Here is an 8,763-nt window from a genome sequence, read left to right on the forward strand (position 1 = left end):
TTGAGAAACCAGCTTCTAAAATGTCATTTTCTGATATTGTAAAGTCAACATCAGTTGCATTACTTATATTTAACGCTGTACTTTCCACAGCACAGTCTTGTTTCGGAGTTGGTCTATCTGTGGTATAGGCTGGCATAAAATCGTGTTCACTAAAAATATTAAGATTTAGTGGAAAAATTCCTATTTTTGCAAAACCATCTTTGATATTATTAGGGGTACATGCTGATGTAAATGAATTACCCAAAATACCTAGTATACCGTAAATAGACATTGTGGAACCAGGGTGCATTGTCATCCATGCATCGCAAGCTGTATTTGTGTACTTTTTAAAAGGTCCGAATACACTTCGATCTAGAGGTTGAAGTTTGTGGCTGAAATGAGGAGGAAATGAACAAGCTGATACCCGAATTTCTTTAAAGTAATCTAAAGCCTCTACTGAAAAATAGCTTTCAAATTTCACACGAGAAAATATGAATAATGGAGGAATTGAATTTCCACTTGCACACACATAGGTTAACACACTAACACACAGTTATAAAATATAACTGCTATGTTCTTTAAGACCATTGAGCATTCTTTTTGTGAATAAAAACACTAACATGATTTTTATATTTGCTGACCATGATGTTGTTGCTTTTTGCAGTATCGGGACAACTTTTTTTAGGGATATTAAAGTCTTTGGCTGTTTTTCGTATAGATTTTTCTTTTAATAAAACAACATTAACATGATTTTTTATAACCTTTTGAGGAGTTATAGACCTCTCTGTTTTTATTTTATAGTTTTGCATGTGATCTATGTAATCTATCTATCTAAATGTTTTTTAATTTAATATCTATCTAAACGTTTTTTAATATAATATTTCAAAAAGTTATAAAATTGAAAATTCTTGAAATTTACGTCCAATCGCAATAGGGTTTAGTTAAAATAAACGGCCAACTTGCCCCGCAAATTTTTTTGCCAACTAACCCAAACACCTATTTGGTCACAAACTCCCGTACCAATCCCTGAAAAAGGTAAATAATAAAAAATAGATGGAAGAAATAGAAAGATTGGAAAGTTGGAAAGATTTTACTGAACCATGCAAGATATAACTCAAATAAAGTTTACGTGCACTTGATGAAGTTGCTTTTAAAATTCGAAAAAATAAAGATGTTGTAAAAGTTACAAAGATGTGGAAAAACACATAAATCGAAACATTTTTTATGCGCATGCGCAAATCTCCACATTTCGACAATAAAAGATGAAATGGTCAACTAAGAAAGTTTCCTAAGATTATTGGCACTTTATGATGAAAGGTTTGGCAGATAAACGCAATTCGTCAACTTTCCCCAGCTGCCAACTAGCCCCGGTCTCCCCTATAAAAAAAGCAAAATGGTGCTTGAAATTAGCCATCAAGAATAACAGGTCGAACTCCGAATCTCATTAAAGTTTTATTAAATAACTTAGTTGTTTTGTTTAAATAAATTACCTCATGTAATATAGTTACTATTAAAAAATAGTCTCCATTTTTCATTTATTTATAAAAAATGTTGCAGTCATATCGGAAACCCTCCGGTAATAATTAAAAAGTTTGTATATTAAAAAAGATTAAAACATTGTTTGGTAACAAGTTTTTCTGAAAATGAAACGTTAGGTACTTAAGATAAATTAAAAAGATTTTGCAATTATGTTATTATGTTACTTTTTTCAGCATTAATTTTCATAATTAATAAAATAATTTTAATTGCTTTGCCCTTTATTTGATTGTTTTTCAGTTCAGTTTTACCTTTATCATCCCAAGACGGAAGGGTTATTTATACTTTTAAAGAATTAAATACTTAATACAATTGTAAGCACTTTTTATAATAAATTATTATAAAAATAGTTCTACTTGACTTACTACTTTATATCATTTAGTATACTTTAACCTGCGGTTTAAATATAGGTTTAATTGTTTATGCGACACAAAGATCGCAAAAAGTGACCAACGGAGCCGTCCAGCTACTTAGACCTGGGAGATGTGAAAATAAAAACAGATTGTAGATGGTGTCATTAAATAAAAAATAAAAATCATAAGAAAATATAAAATGTGTGGCAAGACTTTTGTGAAGTAGAAAAACAAAGAATAGACGATAAGGGGGTATGGGGAGGAACAACTAACGCTCTAGTCACTCTCAGTGTTGAACATATGCAACAAAGAACAAATATTTGATATACTGATTTTAGAGACTGTTAATGTCTACAGGTGTGATGGTGTAGTGCATTAGTATGTACCGTTTGGTCGTCTCGTGTGGTCTCGTTATGTTTTCGTTCACTTTCAAATCGGGTGATTAGAAAGGTAAACACACTCACTCCTTGCGCTTATCGGCTAGCACATCAGAGCTAGACGTAAGACCTACAGAATGGATTTCAATTGATCGTGCATTGTGGAGCTTCTGAATATATTTGAGTGTTGATGGCCTTTATTTGTGCTGTCCGTGTAACATTTTCGTCTATAACCACTCCAAGAAATTTAGTTGTTTGAATTCTTTCAATTATTTTGAAATTGATAATTAGAGAGGGAAGAATTGATGGATGAAATAAAATATATTTAGTTTTTTGTGCGTTTATTGATAACTTATTATGGTTGACCGTATCGAAAGCTTTTGTAAGGTCAATAAAGACTCCCAATACAAACTCTCCTTTATCAAAAGATGAGCTGATGTTGTTCATGAGGTCTATGATTGCATGTTCCGTTGAATGATTCGTAGGAAAACCATACTGATATTCACTTAAAATTTTGTTTTCTGTTAGATATTTATACAGTCTATTGTAGATTATTCGTTCAAAAAGCTTGGAGAATACTTGAAGAATTGAGATAGGTCTGTAATTGATTAGTGATGCCGTGTCTCCAGTTTTAAATATTGGTAAAATTTTCGCTATCTTTAATTTTTCTGGAACATCTCCTGCTCGAATTGATAATTTAAAAATATTAAAAAGAATATCTTTTATTAAGGGTAAGATATCTATTACTACATGGCTGGAAATATCATCAATTCCTGGAGCTTTATATTTTTTAGTGATTTTATCGCTTCTTCGAACTCCTCTAACTATAGATCATTTTCAGGATGTAAGCTAGTATGGTCAGTAAAATAGTTATTAAATGACTTGTTTGCGATGTTATTTATTTGTGATGCTAGGTTTGGGCCAACATTTTGGGTCAACATTTACAAAAAAATTATTATTTATAATCATTTACAAAAAAATTATTAATAATTACAACATTTACAAAAAAATTATTAATAATTAAATTTTTCGGAGGTTTCTTTATCTGTATACTCAAATCCATTTACTTCGATTCTGGAGGGTAAAGTTTCTGGTTTTAATTTTTTTTTTTTAAACATCTTCGCTTCCAACAAGGCTGCAAGCAGCCACTAATTAAAGTTGGAAGTTACGGAAAGAGAAAAGATGAAGATTGTAGAGCAAGATAACGATTGACAGACGACTTAAAAGATTGCAAATTACACGAGTCAGGAAAACAAGATGAAGGAAGCGAATTCCAAAGACCTGATGTTCGAGGAAAAAAACTAGACGAATAAGCGTTTTTGAAGCACTTAGGAACAGTCACAAAAAAAGGATGACACTTAATTGAATGACGAGTAACACGAGAATGAATTATAGTAGATGGCACAAGAGACGCTAGCTCTTTAGAGCAGTGCCCATTATAGTATTTGTAGAAAAGAGAAAGAGAAGCAACATTACAACGATGTGATAATGGTTGGAGATTGGCTGCAAGAGCAGGTCCAACTATGTTTACAACGCGTTTTTGCACCTTGTCTAAAAGAGAAAGAGCATCATTAGAAGATCTGCCCCAGATATGGCAACAATATTCCATACAAGGCCGGATTTGAGATTTATAGAGATAGAGAATAGAATCCGAAATAAGAAAGTGACGAGCTCGATAAAGAGATGCAACCTCAGCAGATGCTAATTTTGCAACTGATTTGATATATGGTTTCCAAGAAAGATTGGAAGTAAGAGTTAATCCTAGAAGATGAAGAGTAGGTGACTCATCGAGTACATCACCGTTCATAAATATAGGAAGATCTAAATTATTGCGATAAGGATTGGCTAAAAAAAATTGAGTTTTATCTGAATTAAAGTTCACCAGCCACTGAGAGCCCCATGCTATAGCAGAAGTAAGATCCTTTTCAAGCTCAAATGCCCCCTCCAAGCAATCAGAGGGTGTTGGTTTTTTATCACGACAAGAATAAATGGTAGTGTCATCAGCAAACATTGCCACCTTAGGTGAGAGAATATCTGGAAGATCGTTAATGTAAATTAAAAAGAGTATAGGGCCAAGGATAGAATCTTGAGGAACCCCTGAAGTTACAGAATAAGAAGAAGAGTGTTGACTATTGAGGACAACTTTTATGCTACGATTGGAAAGGAAGGATTCAATGATCTTAAAGATGTTGCCGGATACACTATAAGAAGAAAGCTTATGGAAAAGACCAGCTTGCCAAACTTTATCAAAAGCTTTTGAAATGTCAAGAGCGATGGCCTTAACCTCTCCACCTTTATCTAATGCACAATAAAACCTGTCATTTATTACTGTTAACAAATCAGCTGTAGAACGAGAAGATCGAAATCCATATTGATGATCAGAAAGTAAGTGATTAGATTCAAGATGAGAAAATAAGTGTTTGTTAATTAAAGATTCAAAAACCTTGCTTATGATAGGCAGAAGACTTATGGGATGGTAGTTAGACGAATCAGATTGCTCTCCAGAATTTTTGAAGATAAGGATAACAGATGCCGCTTTCCAGCAGGCTGGAAAGCAAGACTCTGATAAGCACTTGTTGAATAGTTTTGAGAGTATAGACGACAGCTCCGGAGAACACTTCTGCAAGACAATAACAGGTATGTTGTCCGGGCCACAAGCTGTAGAAGCGTCTAGGCAGGAAATCACTTTAGATACAGATGCTGGAGTAATATGAATGTCAAGCAATGGATCAACCTGTTTGTTGGCAATATCAGGTAGAAAGCAACTAGTGGAATCAAGAGATTAATTTGATGAAAAGTTTTTAGCAAACAATTCAGCTTTGTCTTTAGGTGAGGTGACAAAGTCTGAACCATTCAAGAGAGGTGGAATTATAGATTTGCCCTTATTATTGATATTATTAAAGATTCTCCAGAAGTCACGAGAGCCTAATTTTTGAGATAAGATACGAAATTTCATTACCTGAGAATAGCGAGTTTTGGCGTTAGACAAAACCTTTTTACAATTGTTTCTAGCAGTAATAAACAGACGCCTGTTTTCTGGAGAATTGTTTTGCTGATAAATATGGAAGTAACGGTTTCGATTGGCAATCGCAGCAGCACAGTGTGAAGAAAACCATGGAGGAGAGTGAGGCTTGACCTGGAATCGTCGAGAGGGAATAAAAGATTCCATGCCAGCCTGAATCCACGAAGTTATGTAAGAAGCACATTAGTCGACAGGAAGACAAAAGATTTCTACCCAAGGGCCATCACAAAGAAAATCACGGAAAGAATCCCAATCAGCTTTACTGTAGTTGTAAGAGGTTTGATAATAGGGGGATTCAGGTGATGAAGAAGAATGAGATATAAGTTTTAGAGAGATCAAACTGTGATCAGAAGCACCTAAGGGTGAATGTGGAGAAACTGAGCACTGACTAGGATCAGAAACAAGACATAAGTCGAGTAGATAAGGTAAATGATTCGGGTTGTCTGGAAAGCGAGTTGGAAAGTTGACTATTTGAGTTAGGGATTGAGAAAGGCAAAAGTTGTGGGCTTTAATGCCTGCCGAATCACTGACACTAGAGCCAAGCCATTCAGAGTGGTCATGAGATTTTTTTGATTTCTATTTTTTAAATACTTGTTGTATAACTTTTGTTTTTTCTTAGAGGATTTTTTCATTCCTTTTGGACATTTCAAATATTTAATTTTTATTTCTTTTTCTGTAAGTGGAAAGTGCTTATTGTATTGTTCAAGGAAAATATTTATAAATGTGTTTTAGGCAGTATTTGTAAGCCCTTGGTTGCATTGAACATAAACAGTAAACCAATTTATTTTTGATAGAGATTCTTTAAATTTGCAAAGAGAAAACTCGTTAATTTGTCTTTTATATGCTTTAATTTTTGCATTGTTTAATGAGGTTGAGTATTGTGCAAGTGAAAAAAATATCGGGAAGTAATCTAATATGTCTATTGAAAAAATTCCTGCTTTATGAGATGCATCTAGAAATGAGTTTGTTAGTATATTATCTATGGCAGTAATTGAAGTTGAATTGACTCGTGTGGGTTTGTTTGTTAATGGGAGTATACCGTGCTGAAATAAATTATCAAAGAAGGTTTTAGTATTGGCGTGTTCTTTGTATTTTTAACAGTCAATATTCAAGTCTCCTATACAAAATAACTTTTTTTTTCACTGTTGGTTTTAATAAAAATTTGATTCAAATAGTTAAAAAATTTAATAAAATTGCTGTCAGGTGGTCTGTAGTAAGTAGTTACTAAAATCTTTTGCTTTTTGTGAATAATTATTTCAATTGTAAGAGCCTCACAGTCTGCATCTGAAAATGAAAGATCATTTCTAATCTTTTTTTCTAAATCATTCCGAGTATACACTATAATTCCTCATCCTCTCTTAAGTATTTTTCTTTCAAAAAAAATTGTTTTGTAATTAGCAATATGAAAATTTGAACTTGTTTGTGAAAAAAAATATTGCGGTGAATTGAAGCCCGGGATCAAAATACCCTAAAAAGTTAGCCCCCGTCCCATATATGAGGGCAGTAAATTCAAAAAAATATTTTGTTGCTGCCATATACCAAATTTAATTTCATCACCAGGTTGTAACTTTCATCAAATAGTCTTTTATTTTTTGAAAGTTATTATTATGTAAAGTTTACAAACCCCTCGATTTGGGGAGGGTGAAAACTTTATACAATATATGAGATTGAACTAATGAGGGGATCTGAAGAATGTACAGCTTGAATAAAAATATCAAATAAGTTCGTTTCTCTGCTTTTTTCCCTCTGCTATTTGCATGGTGTTCACGATCAAATATAAAAATTCTGTGTCGAGATTCAGCTACTTCTTCTCCCATTAAAGCAAGCTTAACTAGTAAACTAATTATAACTTACTCAGCAAGTTCTAATACTTTATATATGGAAGCTAGGACCTGGAACTAATCAATAGTCTCTATAAATTGTGTAGAATTTATCAATTTTTCCAAACTAATTTCAAAATCAAATATTCTTTACAATTAGATTGTTACGTAATCTTTAATTTCTTCATCAATTCTAAAATTGATGAACAGAGTTGCTTAACCATGATACAATGAAAGCAACTGTTAATGAAGTTTTAGAGGGCAGACCAGCGAATGTTGTAGCTCGCAAGATTATCATAAATCGAATGACTTTGAAATAATAATATTGTATTAATAACAAGCTCAATTCAAATGAATCTTTTAAGCCTAATTACATCAGTAAACAATTTCTTACTGCAGAAGATGAAAAAAATTTATCAAGTTAATTACTATTTGAATCAAAAATAAACTATGGACTTTCAACAGTGTGGAAGTCAACACAACAGTATGGAAGTCAACACAATTATTAGCATATGAGTTGTAAAAAATAATAAGATCTGCAAATCATCATGGATCAAAAATAATATTGCAGGTTGCATAATTTTATAAAAAGTCAATCAGAGTTGTTTCTACGAACACCTGAAGCAACTCTCCTCGATCAGCTGCCTTTAACCAACACACTGCAGAGTGGGCAAGAGGTGAGCAAAACCCTCAAAAATAACTTTTATATTGGAGTAATTTCTTTTTGTAAATGTAATCTAGAGACCCCCAGCACTCTAAAACTGATATAATTTTTTCTTTATTGTGACTTGAGCTCAGTATATCAATTTTACCACAAAAATGGTAAAATATTTTGTTTTTAAATATTGGAGAAAATGTAAAAAATTATATAAAAATAAAATCAGCAAAACCAGCAAAACAATTATACAACATTTTAGTTACTAAAAGGTTTATGTTAGCCCATTAACATCATATATTGAAATAAGATGAAGATATATGAAAATTTATTTTTTATGCTTGCTTTTTTTCAAAGTGCTTTTATAGCTTTAATAAAATCCCCTTAGAATGCGCAACATTTTTTTTTAACCCATACCTTTACAAAAGCAAACAAAACGCAAGGCCGCACATGTGATCTACTTTAAATTACACTCTCGCATATAGATACAAATTTTTAACCAAATTTTCTGAGCTCAGTTGAGCGCATTAGGTGCAAGGCTTTTTATTATAATCCAATTATTGATATCCAATCATAGATTGGATATCATTTATAATAAAATCGAAATTTTAGGATTTATATGTTCCCAGTCTCCAATCATCCCAAATTTTTGCGAACCATCATTATTTGAAATAAGTATAAACATACAAATATTTGGAGTTCCATGTCTTGAAGTTATCTCAAACACCAAAAAATGCTGAATCCGTCAATAAAGAGAATATTTATTATTTGTATTTATGAATGGAAAAATTTTTTTATTTATGTGAAAAGAAGAGCCTAGTTCAGTAAAGAAAAATTAGTTTGTTTCCGAGAAAAAAAGATTTTGAATTTCTCGTTGTGTTAAAAGCGAGAAAACTTCATCATATGGTATTTTTAGTTTTAATGTCGTCTAAATAACTAAATGTCGTTTTTATCTAGAAAATTGTACTTTAAATGTTGTCAAATGACGTCCCCTAAAATGATCATTTGAGCGGTCATGACC

This window comes from Hydra vulgaris, chromosome 10 (assembly GCF_038396675.1).
Source record: "Hydra vulgaris chromosome 10, alternate assembly HydraT2T_AEP".
Taxonomy (NCBI): domain Eukaryota; kingdom Metazoa; phylum Cnidaria; class Hydrozoa; order Anthoathecata; family Hydridae; genus Hydra; species Hydra vulgaris.